Source organism: Camelus bactrianus, chromosome 13 (assembly GCF_048773025.1).
Source record: "Camelus bactrianus isolate YW-2024 breed Bactrian camel chromosome 13, ASM4877302v1, whole genome shotgun sequence".
Lineage (NCBI taxonomy): Eukaryota > Metazoa > Chordata > Mammalia > Artiodactyla > Camelidae > Camelus > Camelus bactrianus.
Genome location: NC_133551.1, coordinates 33,063,827 through 33,088,498, shown reverse-complemented (window position 1 = coordinate 33,088,498; position 24,672 = coordinate 33,063,827). Strand labels below are relative to the sequence as shown.

The 24,672-nt window shown below is 40.3% G+C and overlaps 1 long non-coding RNA gene across 4 annotated transcripts; it reads left to right on the top strand.

Moving 5' to 3' along the window:
- The first annotated feature begins 1,468 nt into the window (after positions 1-1,468).
- On the top strand, positions 1,469-18,356 carry LOC123615191 (uncharacterized). Of its 4 annotated transcripts, none has more exons than XR_012511206.1 (3): positions 1,469-4,154; positions 9,248-9,298; positions 10,817-18,356. It is a non-coding gene; the product is annotated as an uncharacterized LOC123615191 (long non-coding RNA). The 4 variants fall into 4 exon arrangements; XR_012511205.1 differs by having other exon boundaries at positions 1,484-3,963; positions 4,083-9,298; XR_012511207.1 differs by having other exon boundaries at positions 1,469-9,284.
- The last annotated feature ends 6,316 nt before the right edge of the window (positions 18,357-24,672 follow it).

Genomic DNA, 24,672 nt, shown 5'->3' with positions numbered 1-24,672 from the left:
AAGTGGGAATGCAGCGCCCCCCACACCACCCACAATCAGAGGGACGTAAGTGGAAGGAAGAGTCTCTGCTGGTTGAGTTTCAGTGGGAATTAGTTATCATCAGGAAAAAGAAAAGTTTGAGTCAATGTGACGAGATCGAGGATTAATGATTGCAGTGATAATAACAATGGCAACCACTGCCATTTCTTGGGTACTTACTAAGTATTTTACAAAAACGTATTATTTGGTTTGATCTACACCCAAATCCGGGGAAATTAGTTATTTTTATGATCTCCATTTTACAGATGAGGAAACTGAGGCTTCAGGTACGATAACTTGTGAAGTTAGCACAGTTGCTAATTTGCAGATCTGGGGTTTAAACCTCTCCTGATTCCAAAGCGTGTTTGAGTTTTCCCTTGAAAGATCGTGATCTCGAGGTTCCAAAGAACCAAGAGGTAGGAGCTGGTGAAAATGGCACCACAGAGTGGAGGTCGGCTAAGCTGGGGGGCTGAAAGCAGGGAAAATTGTGGAAAGGAAGCCTTTGACCTAATGTAGCCAGAATTTAGAGAAATGGGATTAAAGACAGGCCGTTGGAAGAAGTTGGAGAAGAGACAAGACGGCACTTGACAGGTTTGCTTCTATTTTACTGGCATCGAGAATCAGGTTCCCATTGTTTCTGAAGCTGTTAAATAGACGGGGAGTTTATGTAAGATGCTCCTTTCCTCTTTTCCCTTTGCATAGTACATCCTGCTCACCCTGAGGTGAAGGGTCTGCTCTTAGTAGCCTTATGAGGCGACGATTTGAGCCTTCTCTTCTCTGCCTGGCCTTCAGACCCCAATTTTCCAGAGACCACAATTGAGAAAGACCTTTTGTTACTGTACAATAGGGAGAAAACTCCCAGTGGAAGAAAACAGACTGAGGACTTTGCAAAATATAGCAAGTTCATGTCTGCTAATATGTTAAGTTATTTGGCCTCCCTAGTTTAAGTAGTGATTTGTTGTTTTCATGCTAATACAAATTCTTGTATTAATAGGAGCATGGCCCTGGGTTTCTTCATCCGCCTGGGAAAAAATTACTTGTTTGATGGTAAACAAAGAACAGAAGAATTGATTCACTGTCCTCATTTTTAAAAAAGATGGTATGAAGCAATAGTGGAATAATTTTAATTGTAACCCTCTAACACTTGCAATCAGTAAGATCATTTGTGTTCTGTTTTTAGGAAATGGAGTATTAACGAGTACATAGTGCATTAGAAATGCAAAACATGACCGCATGTTCTCAGGATTTTGTCAGTGTTACATGAAAGAGCACTTGTACTGGGATGCTCAGCTCTGAGGGTTTTCTCTGTTCAGCGTGTATTTACAGAGATGTATGAATATTTGATTAATGAGTCATGGTCTCTGGAGAAATTTAATAACTGTATTGCTGTACAAAGCCAGGCCCTTAACTGTTAACACAGCTGCCAATAGTGTCATAGACATGGCAACCCTTTCTGAATCTAATATATTCTGCGGAGTAAATTCCTTGGTCAAAAAAAGATCTGTGAGAGACATTATTCAGTTATCTGTTTTGAACTTTACTCAATTTACAGGCTCTGATTTGTAAAGATTTTTCCAGTGAAAGCAAGCAGTGATATGGAAACTTAAAAATGACCTATTTTAAATGATTACTTTCCTCAGAAATTAGTTGAAGAATCATTGATAAATAAAATGCAGTTGATTATTCTCTTCAAGATTATCTATTAGGGATTCAGTAATAATTTTGTCTTGCTGATCATATAAGAAATATCCTCAAGAAGTTAAAATATGAGATATATTTCTGATTTAGATATAGATCTCATATCTATTTGAATGCCATAATCTAAATTCATTATTAAACATAATTTAATGCTTTCTCAGGAATTATGGAAGGCTAATTTATCCTTCTTCATCTATTTTTTTTGTTTTTAATATCTATGGAGAAATCAATTCTAACTTTCAAAGTTAGGTAGGTATTTTAATATTGTTACCTCATTTAACTACTTGGGTAACAGGGAGAAGTGTCAAAAAAAGAAAAATTTAGTGCAGAAGCTTTTGCTGGAAGCTGTAACTGCAGGTTAGAATTATCCATGCTATGCAGAATTTCCTGCAACACTTCTCCTTAGGGCCACAATGCATTACAGCAGACGTATAATGAAGCTGCTATAAAATCTCTGGTAATTAAGGGGGATTTGACAGTAATTGCAACAGTGAATCAACTTAATTATTACCTGCTTCAAAGAGAGCTAACCTGATGTTATAATCTAACCTTTTCTACTTTTAAAATGGGAGATTAAACAAGTATATGTAGCATTTAAGAATTAAATCTGTTGAGATAGAATCCTATTAATATATTTGTAATATACATTTTATGCACACATACACATCAACTTCTCAAGAAGAACTAGCATTAGCCTCTCCGTGATCCTCTGAAGTTATCTGGTTATGCTCTAGAAATTGAACCAAACTCACGTCTCAGATTCAAGTCAGCTTCTCCTCAAGCCACAGATAGACCTTGATTGTGGTTTATCTGACTTCTACAACATAAAGAAGGATGCTTTCGTAATATTAGCATGTAAAGAAACACCATGATTGTTATTTTTGCATTTAGGTAGACTAGCTCTTAAAATCTTCAAATCTCATCAAGAGCTGCAAGCAAGCTGATATGAAAGTGAAGATCTGGAATCATCTGAGAGCTCTTACACAACTTCGTATACTCAGCCCTGGGTACAAAGAATAAGACGCGCACGTTTCAGCCCGCATTCTGCGTGTGCTAATGCTTTTTATAAACTATCTCCTCCCGTTTCCTGTTGCTCACTGTCTTCTTTCCCACAGGAGCTGGGATGGAGAAAGAGGAAGGTAGTCAGGGTAATTTTGACGAGTTCGTGTCACATACCATGTACTATCAAGGACTTAGAACAATTAATACCAGGTTCCACGTCCAGGGCTTGGCCCCCTTACTGGCAGTCTCCTCTCTGCTGCTTTTAAGTCTTTTATTTTCACTGGCTTTAGATTTACCACATTAATTCTCTGTAATTAGAGGAAGACTGGACTGCAGTGGTTTTGTTTTGGAGTGTGAAGCCCTTTGTATGGTTCCGTGTTTGCCACATGTAGAGACCCAATGAACTAACTGATTTAGCAGGAGATGACTGACTGGGCATAGATTTGGTGTAGTTTGGGAGGGAACAATCTCATCCTCAACCACTGTCTGCCACACTAAAAGCAGGTTTATATGAAAAGGAGCCAAAACTGATTATCCATCTGGGGCAGCAGGACCCCTGGGCAGGCTCTGATCATCGATCGTTACAAGGTTTCTTCCGGTATGTTGCAAAGCCTGGCGTCCCTGAAGGAAGATGAGAACATGTGTTTACCTTGTTTTCTAATGTTGCTTCCTACCACTGAGCAGATTCTTTCCCAATATAGAAAGCAAAGAAGTCTGGTCAACATGAATGACAGTTAGGAAAGTTAAGCAATGTGAGCTCCAATCCTGGGGTGAATCATCTGGAACCTGTTTTTGTCTTGTTCTTCTACCAGACTGAATCACACCTACTCCACAGGGATCCCCTAAAACCCAATCCACTTGTTTTTGGTAAAAAAAACTCTTTACCAGAGCAGAAACTCACCAATGTAGTGGTCCTTGTAAAGGCAGCACAACTTCCAAAGGTGCCTACTTTGTGATCAGGGATCCTCCATTCCACGTGAGCCATGGTTGTCTTTAGTTCATGCTCATAACTTTTAATTTACCAAGGACCAGTGACCTATGCAGGGTTTATCCCTCTGATTTTTGTCTTTCAGATGCTTGATTCCTCGTCATGAGCAGAGGAGGTTAAAAGATGTGAAACTCAAACTAAATGATTTCTACTTGATGAACAATGTAACAAAGCCATGGAAGGAAGTTGGAACTGTTGGCCAGAGAAAAAAATAATCTTTCCCTTACACAACTTGTCTATGTACTTGAGACAGAAAGGTGAACAAAACAGGCAAGCTTTCTGCTCTCATGGAGCTCACACTGAATTGTAACTTTTATTCACTAAGTGCTTACTATTCTAGGCACTGTGTATGCATTATCTCGTTTTTATGCCATAGGCAGAAATCTGTGCTGTATATGGAAGAAACTTGAGACTCAGATTAATCAGATTGCCCAAGGCTACCCAGCTGGTAAGTGATTCATTCAGGATTCTGCCCCAGATCTATTTGATTCCATAAATGGTTGAAACTGCTAAATTTGGGGATTGTACGTGTAATTAACAAACCATATTGTTCTTTTCCTAGATATTATAAGTGAAAACTAACTTTGCCATATTTACCATACTGGATATTTATCATATTTTACTATAATAATGCCATGAGGTAGAGAGCTCTAAGTTTTTATTTCTGCTTGTTAGTTTTGAATTAAATGTATATGACACATTAATATCCTGTTTCTGACAAAACCCAGAAGGTAGCAAGATTTCATGAAGACCCCCTGAACTATATCAGACATAACATAAGAACCAGTAAGTTTTGAAACTGTTACTGTCCAGGCTAAAGCTAGTACCCTATCTCAGTTCCTCTCAGATCTTTCCCACAAGCAAAACATGTACTAACTTCCTATGAACTTTATGAAGAATGGGCATCCATTTAGAGACCTGCATGGTAAAGACAAATTGTCATACTTCTTTGTCCTTATAGAATGATGGAGTGAAAAAAATTAGGGTTATGCTTTCTGAGAGAAAGTTAATTATACAATCACCTCAATTATTCAGGGGTAGAATATTAGATTAAGGATATATTCATTCCTGCCTTGGGCAGTAGAGAAGGACTTTTTCGTTGACACTAACATGATTGCAATAAGGCATTACGCTGGTATCACCTGAAAAATGACATATATCTCTGAAAGGTGGCCAAGTTTTAAGGGACCTTAAAGATTATCTAGTCCATTGTCTTCTTTTTACAGATGAGGAAACTGAGGCCCCAAAAGGTAAAATTACTTGCCCAAGTTACACAGCTCCCTAAGACACAGCTGTGATTGTTTCTTCAGCTGAGAAAAAATTCATTTTAACGAGTTAATGTTTGGCAACTATACTATAAATAGCAGAACATACACTGATGTCATTTACCCAAGCAAATTGGGTCCTTCAGTTGACTTTCAAGACCAGAGTCCTGACAAGGGATACAGTTCTTTCCTTTGGTGTTTAATTTGAGCATTGATGTAGACTTGGGATAGTGAGTGAAACCATAAAGAGAGAAAATAGAAAACTAACAGCAGAGGGAATGAGTCTGCCCTCCTTTTAAAAAAGAATTCAACCCATCCCTCCCAATTCGTATCTCGGCTTTTTGTTTTGTTGTTATGGAATCAGTTCTGCAAGAGGCATAGGAAAACAGGTGATGACTGCCAGTTGGCATAACTTCAAAAGGAGGATTAGATATGAGAAGAAAAAGAATGGAACTTTTTATTACAGAATCTGTTCTGGTTATCTACTGACACGTAACCTATCACCCGACAATGCCATGGCTTCCCTATGAAGGATTTGTTATTCCTGATGATTCTGTGGGTTGGCTGAGCTCAGCTGCAAGGTTCTTCTGTTCCTCTCGGTCAAGCTGCAGTCAGTCATGCAGTTGCTTTCAGCTGGGAATCTGTCTTGGAACATCCAAGACGGTCTCTTATCTTCCAAGACCACTCTCCAGGTAACTCTTTATCACTCGGTAGTCTAGCCTGGATTTTTTTAGGCCAAGGCAGCTGCCTCCTAAGAGAGTGCAAAAGCAGTAGCTTCCAGACCTTCTCAAGGCCTGTGCAGTGATCTTGCCCAGTGTTACTTCTGCTAAATTCTGTTGAGCAAAAGCAACTCAAAAGGCCAGCCCAGATTCACGGGCAGAGGAAATAGACTCCATTTACTGATGAGAGAATGGCAAATAATTTTGTGGCCATCTTTAATCCACTGTAATTTCAGTTTTTTAGAATCTCAATTTTTGTTTCTCAACCAGTCTTACACCTTAACTTTCTTACCATTTTAATGTCCATATCAAATATTCAAGAAATGCCAGTATTTCCTTAGCCCATGCAATAACCTATATCTTTCCTCAGTTTCCCCCAAAGACAAAGAAATTCACACATAACTCAGGAAAATGCTACGAGTAGGACTTTGTGAAATCCTAGATTTCAGAGATTGCAGAAAGATCCCTAATTATCCAAATGGGAGCGGAGGTGAATTTTCCAGCCCCTTCTATTCTCTAGGTGGTATAAAAACAAGGCCTCAAGTCCCAGGATATTTAAGTTGTGGAATGAAAAGAAATGTGAGCATGTGAGAGTGAGCCAGGGAGAGGATTTTGGCTGGGAATTTAGGTGTGTAATTTGGTTCAGCAAGAAGACCCAATCCATTTTCCCTTTGGCTGCTGAATTCTCATTTCTCTAATAGAGTCTGAATTTAGAGAGCATCTTCTCTGACCAGGTACTCCTCTGCCAGAACAATGAGAAGTGCCAAACCGCCTCAGTAACGATGGCCAACTTGACATGGAGACATCATAAAAATCGGAATGAGGGATCAGCTTTGATTTCCCTAAACTTTATTTATTTACTTTTTAGTACTTACAAAGGTGCTACACACAAAAGCTCAGGTCGGTTTTTCTGCTGAAAATGCAGTGCCTGCACAGCCAGCCGGGCCCTCTTACTGAAGCAGGTAGACAATGGTGGGAGTGGGCGTTCTGGAGTGGGTTTCACTGTAAAGAGAGCAATATGATTTTGAGTCCCCTTTTCCCTGAAGGCACCAGCAGAATCACCAGGAGGCAGCCTCTTCTCCCTCAAATGAGATACAGCAGTTTATCATGTCAGACTACGCCACGGAGGGTTAAGGCTATGGGGCTTCTGGCTGTCAGGAGGAGGATTTCATACTGGGGCCCCTCGGGTCATATGGAGGAAGCCTAAAAAGTTCATTCTCCTTCTCCCGTTGTCTAGAATCTTGTCTCCTTTTCCCACCCCAGTGTCCTCTTGACCAACCTTATATTCCAAATCCAAGTCCTGTGTGTGTGTGTGATACGAGTGCTGTCAGATTTCCCTCTCATCCATTAAGAGAAGGCTCCCAATTGTATCTGAATCAATTCAGTAAAAAGAAATATAAAGGAATGGGTTTTTATCTTAATTTATACATTTTCATAGGCTCCCACAAACTTAGGAAACTCTCTCTTAACATTTGGAACAATTCTGTGAAAAGAATTTGAAATTATTTCTGCCTAATAGAGATGTATTCTATGGAGGCAGAATCATGAGGGGAAAATATACATATGTAACTCTTTGGCAGAGCTGCTGTATTAAAATTCTGTTCACAGCTCCTATTAGAGTTCCTCACCACCTATTTCAGATTTTGCTCATAGTAATCGTTTCACGGTAAAACTCTTTTGTGTCTATTTTCCGAATTGCTATGTTGTCTATAAATATTTAGTGATAATTCATGATTGGGTTGTATTTACCCCCGTAGTTATGTATTACAAATGAAATGACAGCATCTGCTGAAATTAAAAGTGGCCACATTTTCACTGGAGCTTAATTAAATGCCAAAATTTATCTACATTAACAACAAAGTAGTGAAATTTATTGATCAATTCACATGATATAAGTTGACAAATGGCTTAAGCAATTTCCATAATTTTCTACATGTGTTAAAATTTGTAATGAAAAAGAACACTATATTAACATTAAATGAGAAATGAAAGGGAGGTTTTGTACTGGGGCCAGTGCCCTGGAGCAGTGTACTTTGTTTTCCAGGCCTTGTCCAGGCTTGCTGTTTGAGCTGTGTACAGATGGGTCTCTGACAGTCCTACAGCTGTTCTCCTAATTGTCCATTAAGTGTTCTATTGATTCTCTGATTCAAAGTACATGTCTTTCAGCTCGAGCTATCGTGTGAAGTGGCAGACACATTCCTTGTAGAATGACAGAGCTGCTTGAAACCTAAAAATGTGGTCTGCCAGTTTCAATTGACCATCCTTCTTTCAAAGGAGAAGGCTTGCTTAAAGGCGCTTTGTAATAGCTGGTTAGGTTTTATTTTCTAAACTTTTAGCATCAATCAATTAAAGCAGCAGCAGCAGCAGCACGAAGAGTTTTAATTCCTGGTTAAGCATGTACAGATTGCACCTGGCTGATTTGGGGTAGGGCGAGGGAATCGGTATTGGTAACGGAAGGTCAACCTTCTTTAGCTGTATGCAGATTTTTTCCCCTATGCACCTGACATGCGCAAAGTCATTTTCATTTGACTTGCAAGTTCACTTTTAGCATTTTTTAAAAAATTGAGATCATCTGCAATTCCAGATTATGCCAGTCAGAAGCCTGTTTAAAATCATCTTTCTTTAATCTGGAAAGTGAAAGATAAGATGCATATCTGTTGCGAGGACCATAAATCTTCAGAGAAACAAATAACCATAGATAAAACTGTAAAAGTTATTTAGTTCTCCACGGGAAGAGGTTTATTAATCTAAAATTTCCAGTCCACTGTGTCATGATTTGGTTAGCACTCTGTATCTCATTTTGTGCAATTGTACCCTAAGCAAAGAGCTGATCGCTTCAGAGTTTGAACTTTATCAGTTGTGCAGTTCAGTTGTAATCTTAGTGCGAGGAATATAACAAAAAAAGTCCAAAACTATGATTTAGATCCCCCCCCAATACCATTTGCTTTCTTTCCTTAATGAGGTGATGCATCCTAATGTTCTTACCATTTTGGTTTAGCTCTTAATTAGTTTGTAATATAATATTTCCATAGAAAACAGTCTTATTATCTAGTAGTCTTTCAGCTATAAATGAAATGAACAAATAATGCTTGTGGCCTCCTGTGAATCAATTTAATTAGGAGCTACCCCAATGGCCCTAATCACAGTTGAGGTTCTTTAGCGTGATTTTAGCTATTAAATAAGTTTTGATAGTCATCTAGGTTTTCAAAGGGAAAAAAGACTGTCAAGCACACATTTAAACATGTTTAATTTGTTAAATATACATATTTAAATGTGTAAAAATGAAAAATAGTATAGAAATCACTTTAAGGGAATGATTAATTAAAAACTGCTCTCTTTCCCACAATTAGCTGCTCATTCTTTTTTTTTTTTTTTTGGCCTCCTTTGTATCTTCTCACAAGAGCCCCTTTTTGAAGAATACTCCTTTCTTTTTCCCTCTCACTATTGTTGGGTAAATGAGCATGGCCACGACACTAGGGTTCCTTTTGTCAAAAGCAAGTGATTTGTGTCCTGACTCTCTGTCTGAAGTATGACTCTCTTTGCTCTGACCCTCCCAGTCTATGAGCCTCCATGCTGGACGGTCCCAAGTAGGAGGTGAGTGACCTAAGGTAAGAGTCCTGAAATGGGGAAACAGAATTTATGTACTTAAAGTTTTTTTCTAGTGTAATATATTTGGGATTTGGAAGCATTAGGGGTTGTATAATCTATTTGCTCTTAAAAACATTTGTTTTGAAATTACATAAATTATATGAATGAACAAAGTATAAGGTACATATTACAGAATCTAATCTGAATTTAGGGATTTATATTTTTTCAGAATATGGAAACTTCAAGCAAAATGTCCTCTTACCAAGGGATGATAAATCCTCCCTATCTGCTTTTTCTTGGGAAACAAGAGAAAAATCTATTTCTAACATAGTCATATAGCATATATTGATACCTGCAAAACATTATGTGAATCTAGTTAGACACCAGCACTTTCCATTACACCGTTAGCCAGTTTTTAAAAAAGATTTTTAGAAGCTTTCAACTGTAGACTTTTGTCTTGTTGAATGAACTTCAGCTACACTAAATTTTAAGTAAATTTGTGATGACTGAGCAATATACATTGGCTGAGCTAGAATCCAATAACCCACAGGACAAATTAATTTTCAACAAAAAGGGCAGAAACCTCAAGTGCCATGAGTATATGGAGTCTCATTCTATCTCTCTGGAGCCATTTTTGCAAATCACTACAGCTATTCATAATCTAAATCAGTCTCCTTTAGCAGCAGAAAGATCTTTTTTCATGACAAAACAGAAGATGACATTCATTAGTGCCTAACTTGCATAAGCTACCTTAAATTTATTGGTGCTCTTCTACTTATCTGAGTGAGAATTCCTTTGTCTACAGCTATAGGAAAATTCCAGTTGTACTACTTAAAAATATAAATTGTCACTTTTATCAGAACTTTTGGCAGTTTACTTTATTTTAGAAGTAAAACTGGTGGTTAAGGTTTAAGACTTCCAATGGGCGTTGTTTCAATCATATTTAATAGGTGCTGAGGATAGTAATAGGATTATGTATCAGCGTCTCTGCTGCAAAAAAAAAAAAAAAAAATCCACGTTTTCATCCGTGTACTGCTGGGGAGGTTTGTGGGGGAACCAGCCTTTGTGGTGGTGGATATGGCTAAATGCATCATATTTCCTGCCAACCATGGACAGACTTAACACCACCCAGTCTGTTTGCTCATCCCATTCAAGGGCTAGATGTGGTTTTTAAAAGGGAGCAGAATGCTTGTAAGATATTATTTTGAAAAGCTCCATCAGCTCTTCTAAGCCTTTTTACCTAAATAAAGAGCCCAGTCAGTGGGAAACTTAGTCTTATGTTCACAATCTTCTGATTAGAGCCCTTCTTTTGCTGCTCAAATTTTCTGTCTGGTTTATAAGAACCAACCAGGCTTGGCTTTGTCTGGAAAACTTAAGTTGTAGGTACATCATTAAGACCATTTTTGTTTTGTTTGTGTTTTGTTCCATCTTGCCCCCATCCATGCTTGTTAAAAATAAATACGGAAAAAAGTGAGTATACTTAAATTTTGCAGTGATAGTTTTTGTTTGGTTTGGTTTTGTTTTCCTCTGACAATCAGGTGCTTGGCCTGGTGAGACAGTGAGGAGAATTACCCAGCAAGAATTATTTTGGCAGGGCAAAATGGCATGTGGGTGCATCTACATAGAGCCGGAGAATGTGGGTATGGCCTTGATCGAACCTGACTTGACTATGGTAGGTTTATGGTAGGTATAAGATAGCCAGCTCCTAAAGCTTCTTTTTTTCTGTGTCTACATAGCATCTCTAGTGCCTGGATTCACATTTCTATCTGTTGCTAATCATCCTTTATCATAGATGGTGACAATGAGGCAAGACTTGAATATGACTTGGAAAGAAAGGAAAATCGAATAATGCCACTAGTGGTGTGCCCCACAAATTGTAAGATGTCTTATACTTAAAGAAAAAAAATTTAAAAAAATGGAGGTACTGGGCATTGAACCCAGGACCTCACACATGCTATGCATATGTTCTACCACTGAGCTGTACCCTCCCCATACCTAAACATCTCATACTTGGATTACAACAAAAATAACGTTATTTTAACTGTGGGAATTGAGGGAAATTTGAGATTTAAGGGAGACGAGAAAAGGACTTTCTAGTTACATATTTGCCTGGGGATTTCAGAGGCTGATCAGCATAACCTCAGATGTAACTAGCTTGACAAAGACTGCCACGTGGTCAAAACACTCTATCCAAGTTAGCGAGTCAGCATGGGGAATGAAAGTTAAAGTGACCACCCACAATTACATCAAATATAAAGTTGGTTATACATGTTTCATTACTTCCAAAAATGTAGATGCAATAAATTCATGAGGGAAGAATGAGTTTGGCCACTAGGTCTAATAAACAGGGCAAATGCCAGGACAGGATAACCTGAGGAATGAATTTGCTGAGTGAGGTCTTGGAAGTTTAAATTGTGATTGACTCCTGGAGGTTTTTCTCAACCAGGGTCAGATCACTAACTAGGTAGTGCTCCCTCAAAAGGTAGAGTTGATTTTAAAAGTTAAATAAAACACTCAGTTAACATTTCCTTTCCCCAGAATTATTCAAAGATATCCCTGAGTAGTGGGCTCTGATCCTTGCTAATGCTTTCTTCAGGTTTGGTCTCCATCTAATTGGCTCCAGAAGGTAGTCTATCTCATTTTAATAAAGAGTAGCTCTTTACTATCCAAAAATACAGCCTTATTAGTTTACACACCTGAGCCACTGAGGGTGTGATCATCTTGTGATGATGTGGGCGCAGTAAACTATCCCTCTCCTCAGCACTAAAATAGAAAATAATATGTTCTTTTGAACAGGAAAGAGGTACTACTGATACCTTGGCAATAGAACACATACTAAATTTATCATCCCAGGAGTTGCAACACCACCCTGAACCTGCATAGAAGGTATTTGTCAAGGGCAAAGAATAAGCCCATGTCCGCAAGACATGGTTGTTCTGGGAAACCTGGTTCACGTCAGGGAATGCCCTGGTGTCAGCACCGTGGCTTAACCAGTTGAGCTAACCAGGCTGATCATGGTTATTAAATAAGCATCCATAAAGCTTCCATAGGGGTGCACTTTTAAAGTCAATCAGTGGCCCCCCTATTTTTTTTTTTTTTTGACTTAGACAAAAGAACAGATGAAAGTCAAGGAGCAGGATCAGAAATAGAGCTTCAGTGTAATCCTAAATTAAAAGCAACACCTTAAGGTCTTTACCATGTAGTCCACATCTCATAAAAGGTCTCTCTCCTAGTTTCCCTGTTTCCCCAGGGAGGATGTGTTCCAGAGCTACACCACCTGGGTTCAAATGCCAGCTCTGCCCCTCTCTTGCTGTGTAACCCTGGGCAAGTTATTTCATCTTCCTGTGCCTCTCAGTGTCCATCTCTGGGGAATAATAGTAATTCCTATCCTATACAATTGTGGGGAGTCTTAAATGGATCCATACTATTCTTTTTTCAATACTATACTTTCCTTGTGTCTGTGTTGTTAGATGCAGTGATCAGTTCCTGGTTTTCTTTTTATTTGACCCATCAGTGCTATTCACAAGGCATATAAATTTCTCTTCCTCTTCACTAGCCTTGCAGGATACTTTGCTGTCCTGGTCTTTCTTCTTCACCACGCCTTCTAAAGTTCTTGTCTCTCTCACCTCTAAATGTTGGGGTGTCCTAGAACTTAGTCTTTTTTCCTCTTCTGTTTATACTCCTTGTTGATTTCCTCCAGGTTCATACTTTAAATATCACCTATAGGGTGGCTACTCCCAAATGCATAACTCCAGCTGGACTCCCTCCCCTTAACGAGCTGCTTTACACCTCCAATTGGGTATCTAGTAGGCATCTTGAATGTAACACAAGCAAAGTTAGACCCTTGATCTCTTCTTCCCATCCCCCTCCCTGCAAAACTGTGTCTTTCGAAGTCTTCTGTCTCAATAAATGGCAGATCTATCCACTCATTTGCTCAGGTCAAAAACCATGAAGTCACCCCTAACTCCACTCTCTCTCTTTCTCATGCCTTGTATCAATTCCATCAACAAATCCTGCCATCTCCACTTAAATACACATCTAGAAACCAGCCTCTCCTCAGCACTCCACTGTTACCATCCTGTTCCAAGCCTCTGTCATTTCTCACCTGGATTGCTGCAGTAGCTTCCAAACTTAAGTCCTTGCCCCCTAAACCTATCCTCAGCATAGCAAATGGAGTGATCTTTTAAAAGCCAAGTCAAAACCCCCGGTGTTCTTTGGGACCAGCTTCCTGATTAAATCTTCTCAAGACAAAAGCTTTTAATAGGGGTAGCAGAAATTCATAGGTTAGAATTTACCTTACTTCCTTTCCAAGACTTTGCTCTTAGCCCTGGGTCATTTTTATTTAACTTAAAATTGCTGGGAAATTTCAATAGTTTAACTTTGTTTTTCATTGTAGAGTTTGATGTCCATGTGTATTATAATACAATGTCTGATATTATAGCAAATGATAGATGTGTTCATGAAGATCCCTTTGTCAGATCAGTTCAGCAAATACAGTCCTGTACCATGTGCTAAGCGCTCTAAGCACTGTGCTAAGTTCTCGGAGTTTGTAGATGAATATTACTTGGTTCTGCCTTTGAAGAGTTCAAGAGCAGTGGAGAAAACAGAAACATAAATAATTGTATCTCAGTACAGTGTTATAAATGCTGCCAGAGAACCATGTACAAAGGTACAGGGGTAGCAAATAGGAAGGAATGATTAACTTTGGGAGATGGTGTGAGTTGGGGAGGAAGTCAAAAGAAGGCTTCTTAAAGGTTCTGCCCAAGCAACGCTTTAACATATGAAGAAGTATAAACATGAACTATTATGGTGGGTGAGGTAGGGACTGGATAGGATGAAGGCATTTCACATAGAGGGAACAGCATACACAGCACAGAGCTGTATAACAGCATAGTGTGCACGGAAAATGACACATAGTTTGGTATTGTTGAAGCAGAAAGTGTGTGTGTGTGTCCATGTGTCTGTGGTGTGGTGTGGAGGGGGTGGTGGCATGTGTGGGAAGTGACAGAACAGGAGTCTGCCGGGCTTACCAAGCAACACTGAGAACTTCAGTGGGGAGCTATTCCAAACAGAAGCAGGGTTCTGAAAACTACTCCGCTTGCTCTGCAGAGGGTGTATTGAAGAAGATAAAAGTGGAGGTAAGGAGTCTACTTAGGAGGCCTTTGAAAAAGTCCTAGGGTTGAGATGATGGTGGCTTGAACTAAGGCAGTGTTACTGGAGGTGGAGAAGAAGAAAGAGCTTTTGAGACATTCTTAAGAAACTTAGGCAAAACAAATTTGATTGCTTGCATTTAGGGGGCATGAGGAAGACAAACCCCTGTTTGCTTCACAAAAATACATTTGTTGTTGTTGTTGTTGTTTTGGGGAGGGAGGTAATTAGATTTATTTATTATTATTTTTTTTATTTTTTATTTAATGGAGGTACTGGGAATCGAAACCCAGGACCTCATGCATGCTAAGCATGGGCTCCACCACTGAGCTATACCCTCCCCTCAACAAAATATATTCCCTATCTGCAGGTTCTAACTAAGTTGGAGCTCCATCATTTGCTGAGAAGAGGCGTTCTGAGAAAGAAAGAAGCTATGGCAGGCCTCTGCACCCCACAGGTCCATGGAGGAATCAAGTCCCTTTGGGGTTTTGTCTCCAGAACTGTGTGGTTGGTTTCCAAGGCAAAGAATCCTAACCTGGTGTCTAAGAGCTGGAGAGCATCTCAGAGGTCATTCATTTAGTCCAAGCTTCTACCTAAGGCAGGAATCATTTCTCTCGGATCCTGGACAGAAGATCATCCAGCCTCAGCTTGAAATCCACTGCCAGGGCCGGGGATTTTTCCACTTCTAAATGCAGCATCTTCTACCTTTGAACAGTTCTATTGGGATAAGTTCTGCTTTACACTGAGCCAAAATGGGCCTTCTAATCTTTGGTTTTGGTTATATCTCATAATGCCACACAAGTTTGATTCTTTTTTCAAGGTTTCTTACTCAGAAATTAAAGATGACTTTTGGATCCCGCCAAGTTTCCTTGTTCCAGCTGCCCCCTGTGGGAATGTGGTTTCTGGACTCCTTACCATCTTGTTTGTGCCTCCGTAGACAAGCGTGAGATGGGGTTGTTCACCTTCAGAAGCAACACCGACAGCCTATGTGAATCCCGTGGTCCCACTCCTGTGGGTGTGGGGCCTGCAGATACGGAGGCTGACTGGACTGCGCCATTTTCATCTGAGGGACCTGAACATCCACAGATTCTGGTATCTGCATGGGGTCCTGGAACCAATCCCCCATGGATACCGAAGGACAACTGTACTACCCATAAAAGCCCAGTGGTCCGGACATGTGTTTTCATCAAAACTGAAGTTCGTAGGGCTTTTTTTAGTAGCCAAACTGTTAGCACCTGCTGAGTTTCTGGTCGCCAAAACCCCCAAGCTAACTCTTTCTTACCCTGTCATGTCTTATTCTTACCCCATCAATCCTATTCAGTTCAACTGATCTTTAGAATCTGTGTTCAGGACTTACATAGGTTCCTGGAAATTTCACCTTCTTGGGTTTGTAGACCCAGAGTTTGTCTGTAATGAAGGCTCACTAATGCAAGACACAAAACAATCGTATTGACCAGGCTTTTGGTTTGATAAGCACTCCCGGAAGTCAGCCTCTACTTGCACCCCCTCTCCACCTTCCTCTGTTTATATTCTTTCTTGTCTCCACCTTTTCCTGATCCCAGAGCAGCTCAGGAACTTTAATTGACCGTCTGTTCCGCTGCAGCAGCTCATGCGGCCCACTGCCCTGCTGTCACTCCTGGTGAGAGCGGCCGGCCCGGGTGTATCTTTGGGGTTTGTCACTCTGCTCACTGCTCACTCCCACGTTGTCGGTGACACTTTTATCCTTTTTTTTTTTTTTGCTTCTGTTTGTTCTAGTCCTTCCTTTGCTCCAGCAGGCCCTGCACTTAGATGGGAAGACCTCCACCCCCAGGCATCGCAGTTCTTAATTACACACCACGGAGGAAGGTGTACCTTCTCTGTGTGTGAGTGTGTGTCTGTGTGTGTGTTTTAATAACCCCTTCAGTGTTGCAGACCCTATCTGTTTCACTCTACCTTTGTGATTTTTACAGGCTCCCTAACTCACCACAGGATTCCTTTAAAGCTGAGATAAAAGACAGTATGGGCTGTAAGCAAGAGTCATGGCACAGAGTTGGTTCTCAGGGCCCAGGGTGTGTCACCCTAAGTCATCACTTCCCACCAGTCCTCCACAGGGTCCCTGGCTTGAACTGGTACCCTTCCCCTAGTTACCAGAGATGAATTCCGCACATCCCTCACAGTTTGCCCCTTTCAGAGCCCTGCATGAGGAGTGAAGAACAACCTTTGTCCCCTAGAGTCAGGCTAAGAGTCTTTGTCCTGGAAGAAAACCAGTTCCAACCCCTCTTCTCTACTTTTGGAGTTTTGTCTCTTCACACAAACAGTTTGCACTAGGGGCTCTAACTGGCTGAACTTTGAGGCAGATTTCCAGAATGTTCGCTGCTCTCGTCTCTGCTACTGACACTCATCACATTTTTTTTTATTGAGTATGTGTGCTTCATCTGGTCTAAGAAACTTGCATTTGGAGGTTTTTTTTTTTTTTTTTCGTTTCAGATCTGGCCCCAGTCGGGGGAATCCTTTTCACCTTGGCAGTTGTGACCTTACCTCCCTCAGCACAGCTTCCTGTCTGTACAAAATGAGGAGGATAACACCCTTTCTCTCCTCAAGGGGTTTCTTGCTCTACGTAAAAATCATTTTACAAGTTTTAAGGACTGTGTGGTATCGTTATTTACTAGAATCATCCATGGGCCACATCATATCTAAGGGTCTAACTCAGGCTGCTGGAAAATATGTGACCAATGGAAGGAAGAAATCTAGTCCCTTGGGGGCTACAAGACTGTCACAGTGTCAGAATCTCCAAATTTTAGAGTAGATGGGGCCTAACAGATCACTTGGTCCAACCTCCTCACTTTGCTGGTGAAAAATCAGATGAGACAGGAGCAGGGGACTTGCCTTGAGATTTGCTTGGGTCAGAGGATCCGCAGAGAAGGAACAATTCCCAGAGCTGGAGAAGGCGCGAGGCAGCCAGCAAGCTGGAAACATAGGTCAGGGAAACTATCCATCTTTACACCAGGTGGATGGTTTTTTAACCTCTTTCCTTACCCTGGGAACAACATCTGGTTTCCTCCAGCTCACAGGCTCCTCGAAGACCCACCTGTGTCCTTTTAGCAAATGGCTTTCCCAAGCAAACACAGCCGTGTTGTTTGCCTCTCAGTTGCTCTGCTGCACAGGGAATGAGGGCTCCACTCTTGATCAGCCGGGGACGCCAGTGCCAAGCCTCTGATATATAGTGAGGGGACTGCAGGGCATCCGAGTTGTAACAAGAACAAGATGAGCTTGTGGCCTCGGGCTTCTAACCTGCTCCTCAACCCACACTTCAAAGAAAGTTATTACACAAGAGTTAGACTAAATCAAACCAAACTGCAATGTTTGCCGACTGTGGCCCGTTTTCAGATCTCATTGTATCTCACCACTAGTTCTTCGGAAACCCAGTTGGGAGCAGAACAAAAACGACCCAATGATAATTTAGTTGTAGGTCTTTAAAAAGGAGCCCTACTGATTTATTTTGAAATTTCAGTTAAGCATGATGTCAAGAAAATCTCTCTGGCTATTTATCATCTTTTTTCCTCTTGCATAGTCTGAATAGGGAGAATAAAATTAGAAACTGGCTGTTCGCATGCTTCCAGTTTTTGTTGTGGGCAGATGTTGTTACTAGAATAGCAGAAGGTTAAGATGTTTTGATGATAATTTTCTGCCAAAAGAACACTCATCATAGCAAGAAAGGCCTTTATTATGCTACTTTCTTTATCAGCAATGTTATACAGGTGCCGCAGGAAGAGGTACACTAGGTGATCTAAAGAGACATATTTCACTTTGGTTAGAACTACTACTCCCATTTTTCCAAATCCCCGCAACCTGAAAGCATGAAAAATTGCATTTTTTTTTGGTGGCTTTGAACAGTGGATGCAAGATCTATAAGGTTTTTGAATCGAAGAAATAAAGCTTATATTCTTTGTTGTCGAGTGTTGAGTGTATTTTGTCAGATCGTTTAGAAAACTTTCTATGGTACATATGGCAACTTTCATTTAATCTAGTAATTGAACCATTAAAACCCTTCCCGCCCAGCCGTTCTCCATACGTTTTTTGTGCACACAAAGGAAGCTTTTAGACAACCCTTTAGTTCCAACCATGAATCATTGCAGTGTCTCAGAAGCGTGGAGGGTTGGGGCTGGGTGAGATCGCCAGGTTGCAGGAAGTAGGAAACTGAGCCCACAAAAGACAGGTAATTTACCCAAGGTCACACGGCCAGTTACTCGGAGCCAGAGCTAGAATTCAGGTTGGGCGCTTTCTGCTTACATCCTGTATGTGGTACTTCTCTTGTTAGATCAAGGATGACAGACTGGAAAACCAAAATCAGAGAATTTTATGTGAGCAGAGACAAAGGCGAACTTTTTCAAATCACGGTCCCAAAGGCCAATAAGTAAGAAAACAGTCAAACCAAGCATCCGGCCCCAAAAGGGGGATGAGAAGCTGCAACGCCCCGGGAAAAGTTACGACCTGGATCTGAGGATAAGAGAAGGGCACTCCCTTGGCTTCTGTGGACTGGACACATCGGTGGTGCAGGAATGGAACATTTTCCTGGTTCCCTTTCCATATGTCTATTTACTGCTCCAGCATCTGTGTACTGCCTTAGATTTCAATTTGCTTTACTTTGGAAAAGTTAAAGACTGACATGCTGCTACAGAGATTCTGATCCTCTGCCCTGTCGGCAGCCTCCCCCCTTCCAGAGGGGCTGCCATCACTTATCTTCCATCACCTGGACTTTACTCAAACTCCGCCCCAGATACAGAGTATCACACAGTTGCTGCCCTCAGGGAGATCACAGTCTGTTTCAGAGGTTTCAGGGGATATTAACACCTTGAAGTTGCTGGCAAATTTTCATGTGTATGGGAATGTCTTCGAAGGGAAAGTCAAAGAAATATCTGATTATCAGAGGGTTTCATGACTCAGAGAGATTAAGATTAATCAGTCCAGTTGGGGAGACAAGACTAATTTACAGAATCAGCAAGATAAAAACAGTATATGATACATTTGTGAGATCGAGGTGAGTCAGCATAAGACAGCTCCCAGAAGGAGGTGGGGTTTTTAGGTGTGCCTTGGAGGGCAGAAGACGTCTGGATTGGTAGAAAGGAGAGGGCAGGTGTGCCTGACAAGGAGAATACAGTGGATTGGAAACTAAAATGTATTCAACAGAACATATATACATTAGACACCTGACTACATATGACCTCATTTAATCTTCCCAACAAGCCAGTGACGATTATCATCTGTATCTGTTACAGGTGAAAACAGATTCAGGGAGGCTTGGTGCCTTGCATACAGTTGGGAGAATGGTGAAGATTAAGAACTGGGTCATTTAGTCACAGGTATGAAATGTAGAATGTGGGGAATATAGTCAATAATTATGTAATATTTTTGTATGGTGACAGGTGGTAACTTATCGTGGTGATCATTTTGAAATGTATAGAAATACTGACTCACTGTGTTGTATAACATGAACTAGGATAGTGTCGTAGGTCAATTAGACTTCAAAAACAAACAAACAAACAAACAAACAAACAAACAAACAAGCTCATAGAAAAAGAGATCACATTTGTGGTTACCAGAGACAGGGTGGGGATAGGGGAATTGGATGCAGGTAGTCAAAAGGTACAAACTTCTGGTTATAAGATAAACAAGTACTAGGGATGTAATGTACAACATGATCAATATAATTACCACTGCTGTATGTTGTATATGAAAGTTGTAAGAGGGTCAGTCCTAAGAGTTGTCATTATCAGGAACAAAATTTTTTTCTATTTCTTTAACTTTGCATCTTTATGACATGATGGATGACTAAACTTAGGGTAGTAATCATTTCATGATGTATGTAAGTCAAATCATCATGCTGTACACCTCAGACTTATACAGTGCTGTATGTCAGTTATATCTCAATAAAACTGGAAGCAAAAAAAAAAAAAAAAAAAAAAAGAACCCAGGTTGTTTGACCTCAAAGCCTTCTTGCTGAGGAGCGGGGCTCCTTTGATGCTTTGATGACAGTAAAGCTAGATCCTATCAGGCTAGGATCATAACAAGCCTTTACTGAGCACTTGCTATCTGCCAGTCACGATGTGCAAAACTCTTGAATCTCATTTAATACTCAAAATAACCCTCTGAGAAGGTATTGTTCTGATCCTCATTTTGTACTTGTGGAACCTGAGGTTATAAGTAATTTGTCAAGCTTCACACAGGTAATGGGTGGCTGAATTAGAATGATTTAAAATTCAGATCTAATCTGTTTGACTCCAGAGCCCCACTCTTGAAACATGCTGGAAAAATAACATTTTGTGAGTGTTCACAGTGTGCCAGGCACGGTGCTGAGTGCTGTATACGCACCATCTCATTCATCCCACAAGAAACCCTATGGAGGATGTATAATACCATTGCCTGTGTTTTGGAGATGCGCCGCAAAGTCACAGGTGAACTGAAGCTCAGGAAGTTTCAGTAACTAGTCCGAGGTCACAGTTTGGCAGGTTGAAATCTAACCCAAGTCCTCTGGCTCTGGAAACTGGACTCAGAACTCCTGAGATAGAGTTTGCCTAAACTAGGGATTCTGGGAGTGAAGGGCTGATGACAACTCTCCCAATTATTCCCTCTCCTCCTGCTGTATTTATCTTCTCCTTGGCGGTTATTTTTTCATGCATTTTAGTGGCTTCCTTATTACTTCAGATCCTCATATACATTGGAACCAAATCACTATTAAAAGGAAGCATGGGAAAAATGTTTTCTGTGATGTTACAAATGGAGGTAATGTGATAAAGACTTATTTATTCATCATTTATCCAGCTCCTACTTAGGGCTGCTCAAGGTGCTGGGAATATAAAGACAAAGACAAAGTCCTTCTCTTCGGGGACTGCACAGTCTTGGGAAGAGGATAGATGCTAGGCACCTAAAGCAATCATTAAAATGCCGAGTGATAACTGGCGTGATGGAGGTAGGGACAGAGCACTGTCAGAATGCAGAGAAGGGGCCCCCAGCTCAGAAAGGGGGTGAGAGCATTGGTGGGAGTTGGGGAAGGTGTTTCAAACTAAGTGACACTTCAATAAACTGCTTTTGAGCTCAAATCTTCTTGTATGTTTTTTTCTGTATTCAATATGCTGTTTATGGCATTTTGAAGCTGTTCATTCAAGATGGCCAATACAATGTCACTTAACTGCATTTTCTCTCTTTTACACACACACAAGTCTTTCTCTCACATACTTTTACTAGCTCGCTGCACAGTTGCTTTCTTAAACTTACGAAGTCAACACAAAGACAGTTGTGAAGACAACGCGTAGGGTTTTCGCTGGTGCTATCAGACGTGCTGTTCTTAAATAATTCCTTTATTTGACCAAAGCAGCAGCAAGCTCGGCTGATGAAGCACGGAGTTGAGAGTATCTCTCATCACATGTGAATTTTAGAACCGAGAGATTATTTCCAAGGTCTTTCCCTGTCTCTTTATTTTTAGTTTTTTTTTTTGAATCAGCTTTATTGTAATATAATTTACAGATAATAAAATTCAATTTTAAGGGTAGAGCTTGATGAGTTTTGACAAACATACACAAACGTGTGGTTACCATTACAATCAAGATACAGAGTATTCCCAAAACCTGCAAAAGTGCCCTGTGCCTTTTTGCAGTCACTGGATTCAGTCATAGTGAGAGCTGTGGTGGGTAATGGTTAGAGAAATTAAATGGCCGGAGAGAGCAGGACTAATCTATGGAACTAACATTTATTGAGCACTTTCTGGATGCCTTACCTAAGTACTTGCATAGATTTACTTACACCCCCTATAAGCCACGTGGGGGTATTATCTCCATTCTACAGAAGAGGAAGCTAAGGCCCGGAGACTTTAAATAACTTGCTCAAGGCCGTTGAGCTAGACGTGGTAGAACCAGGATTCCACCCAAGTCGTGTTTCTCATATTACCTTCTCACTGATAGATGGAGGAAAAGGGATAAAGCAATAGGGAAAGCCAAACACAAAAGACTGGATATCATCTGATTCTATCCATCGAAATTCTAGAAAAGGTAAAACTAGTGATCAAAAGCAGATCATTGGTTACTAGGGGTGTGGGAAGAGGATCAACTGCAAAGGGGCACGAAGGAACTTTTCCCAGGCTATGGAAATATTCTCTGTCTTTACCATAGTGGTAGTTACACAAGTGTACACATTTGCCAAAACTCATCGAAATGTACACTTAAAGTTGAATTTTATTATATGCAAATTGTACCCCAGTTAAGTGAATTTTAAAAATCGAAAAAGAAAAAATACAGAAAGACCTTGGAAATATCTTTTGGTTTAAAAGTCACAACAATATTGTCACCTTCAAAAATGTAACCTTGCCCATACGTTATCAAATAAGAAAAGTATAGAAATATTTTCTATGAAATTTGATGCTAAAATTTTAAAAGGCTGGCAAAAATAAGTCAGTGCTCATTATGACTTTGAAATTAAATCAGCCAATTCTATTTTTCTTGCACTAAGTGAACAATTCAGTGTATACATTTCTGAAACTGTTGCAAACGTCTGGTGAACGGGGGTCTGATTAAGCATGATCCAAAAAGAGCTTGCAAGTAGGACTGTTTACTAACATTTCAATTTCTATGCCTCATTTATTAGACTTAGAATAAAAAGGTGAGAGGGCTGTTTGGGATTGTCTTTAACCTTGATGATATTTCCACTGAAGCAGCATAATGGCTCTTAATTGCTTAAGTGAAGAGAACATGTTGACGCATCCTTCTTTGGGCTAAGAGCTCAGAGCCTAAACCATTATGCTAATTCAAGCATTATATACACCAAAGTATTTATGGGACTGACACAAGTGATGTTGCAGGTAAAGGGCTGTGAAATGGTCTGTAAACAGAGAGAATTGATTTGAGGCCCAAAAGCAGTGCTGTTAAAAGTCACAGCCATTGAACAGCCAACCCTACAATTTCTATCCAGATTGTCAAACTGGGTCAGACAGTGTCAGCAGGGCTGCCATTAGAGATCAGATGGGTGGTTTAATAATATGTAAACTAACCACATAAACAGGTAATTCTCATGGTAGAGGTCCATGGCTGCCTGGTGTATGTGTGTGAATTCTCATTATGGAAACCTCACAGTGCCATATTCAGTCAAATATCAATGCGTTGGTTTTTGACAAAAGAAAAAACTTCCAGCAGGTGTAAGTTAGACAACAGAGCAACAGTGCAACATAAAGACATCCAGGGAGAATGAATCTGCAATCATACAGGGAAGGAAGGACAAACAGGTCTATGCACTTGACCTTCTGGACTTTCAACATCATTTGTTTTTTTATGTGTCTCTCTCTACAATAGGACTGTTCATCATTCGAGCCAACCTCAAAATAATTATGTAAGGCTCCTCATCACCTGCACCATCAGCATCCCTCACTTTGGATGTTAAAAAAAAATAGAATCAATTTTAAAAAATAGATTCTATTTATATAGTCTCCCAAAGGACATCTAGATGGTGTAGTTCCATTTTTGCTTCAAATCTGTGAAAACTAAAATTATCCAATTGTTTAGCCTGATTTTAGAAGACTATGATGAGAAATGTCCTTTCATCCCAGCTTAAAGGCAGAGGAAAATATTGTGGTTCTCTTTCTCTTCTTTTCCCAAACAGGACAAAACAAAAACCTAGAACCATGATGAAGGCTGTGGACCTCAAGTTCAGACCCCTACTCTGCCACTTACTGACTTGGGGCAAGGTATGCAGTCCCCCTGCATCTCAGTTTCTTCTTCTGTAAAATGGGGCATTGACCTCACAGGGCTGACTACATATAAAAGTGCTTAGAAAAGTGCCTGGCACAGAGTAAGCCTTCAAAGGATGGTGACTATGGTGATATATGTTTGGCCCCATAGACTTTTGATGTATGCCTAATATAATTTGTGTCTCAGTATGAGTTTTTACTTTCCTGGTATTCTCAGAGATTATTAACATTCTAAGGAGTTTATTGGATATCCATGGTATCAAAAAAACACAAACAGCTCAAAATATTCCCCCTTAAACTAGACAAATTCATTAAAGTGCCGTATTTTCTAAAAACAGCAAACAACAAACAGCTCACCGTTAACTCCTTTTAATTTTTCTTTTTTTCCCTGGTGAAGGCTTCCCGTCACGGGGATAGGTTCTACACCAGGACCACTTCTTTCCCATTTGTTTCAGCGTTCGTGCAGCACACAGTGGGGCTCTCCATTGATGGAGTAACACTGACGTCCTGAGCTGATTCTTGAGGATCAGCTAAATT